Source organism: Vulpes lagopus, chromosome 2 (assembly GCF_018345385.1).
Source record: "Vulpes lagopus strain Blue_001 chromosome 2, ASM1834538v1, whole genome shotgun sequence".
In the NCBI taxonomy this organism is placed as follows: domain Eukaryota; kingdom Metazoa; phylum Chordata; class Mammalia; order Carnivora; family Canidae; genus Vulpes; species Vulpes lagopus.
The window spans coordinates 115,156,660-115,158,276 of NC_054825.1; the positions used below are offsets into that span (position 1 = coordinate 115,156,660).

Sequence of the window (1,617 nt, forward strand, 5' to 3'; positions counted from 1 at the left end):
AGGGCTGCAGCTCACTGCCCCTTTCTTTCCCTTTCCTTCTCTTTCTTCCTTCCTCTTGTCTTCTTCTCCCTCCCCCCTCCTTCTCTTCTGTTTCCTTCCTTCCTTCCTTCCTTCCTTCCTTCCTTCCTTCCTTCCTTCCTTCTTCCTTCCTTCCTTCTTTCCTTCCTTCCTTCCTTCCTTCCTTCCTTCCTTCCTTCCTTCCTTCCTTCCTTCCTTCCCCTCTCTTTTTCTCTCTTTCTTCTCCAAAAAGCTTTATTGTTTCCATTTGGCCCAAGACTTGGGAGGGGGTTCCCAGGTGGTCAAAAAGCTGCCTGGTGGCTGCAGGGCGAGGCTTACCCACAAGCCCCAGCACCAGGAGGATGCCACAGGGGTCCTTCAAAGGCTGCTGGGCTTCAGAGGCTCCCAGTCATGCTCAGGTGAGCCTTTGGAAGAGGTACTTGCCCAGGCCAGCCTGGGGGCCAGCCAGCCTGTGGAGGTTAGTCAGGTGGTCGCTCATCTCCTTGATGAGTTTCACCTCCTCATCCAGGAAGTGGTTCTCCCAGAAGTCAGAGCTGCGGGTTTGTGTAGTCAGAACCTGGGGCATGCAGATCCAAAAGGGCCTGGTTCAGGTTCTTCTCCAGAACCAGAGTGGCTTCCATGGCCTCCAGGGTTTTACCCCCAGGCTGTCTTGGGATAGCTTCTGCACAGCTTGGGATAGCTTCTGCACAGCTTGGGAGAGGGCACAGCTGCTGCTCTGGTTTTGCATCTTCAAGAGATGCTTAGTATCCTCAGGCTTCTCAATCAACTCTCCAAAGAAGTGGCCCATACCCCAACCCCCATCTCCAGCCACATTCTTGCAGTAGAAATGGAAGCGCAGATGGAGGTAGGTGTGGGAGACCCGCAGATGCATGTTGACCAGGGGGTCGACAGTGGCCTCCAACTTAATGGAATAATACTGACAAATCTGGGAGCTCACTGTTGATGAGTAATTAGGAGCTAAGCTCAAAATAGGAGGTTGGCTGGTCTCACAGGCAGAGGGTGATGCAGAAGATAGCTCTGAAGGCTGCAACTGGAAAAAAGATTGGAGGGTGGTCAGGGACTGGAAGAAGGGGCATCCTTGGGTCTGTTCCATCCACACGCTGTTGAAGCAAGAGACAGATCCGCGGGACCTCTGGGCTCGTTGGCGCACTGTGGCCCTCTTCATCTCAAGCCCCACCATGATTGAAGGAGCATAGGCTTTGGAATCAAAGAGGACTGGCTTTGAAACACAGCTCAACCCACTACCAAATGTAGTTGCATAACTTCTTCTTCCATCAACCTCCCTGGCACGCAGCCACTTTGAGCTTTGGACTACCTCACCGCATTTGGAATTGTTCCTCCAGCAAAATCCTAAAGATCTACATTTTCCCCATGACCTTTTTCTAATACTCTAGCTCTCTTACTTTTTTTTTTTTTTTTAATATTTAATTTATTTATTCATGAGAGACACAGCGGGAGAGGTAGGCTCCATGCAGGGAGCCTGACATGGGACTCGATCCCCAGACCAGGGATCATGCCCTGAGCCAAAGGCAGATGCTCAACCACTGAGTCACCCAGGCGTCTCTCTAGCTCTCTTACTTTTACACACCTGTTTTACGC

General features: G+C 51.4%; 1 pseudogene; it reads right to left on the reverse strand.

Annotated features, from left to right (window-relative positions):
* Positions 1-412: 412 nt before the first annotated feature.
* On the reverse strand, positions 413-1,198 carry LOC121478004 (annotated as a pseudogene).
* Positions 1,199-1,617: the final 419 nt, after the last annotated feature.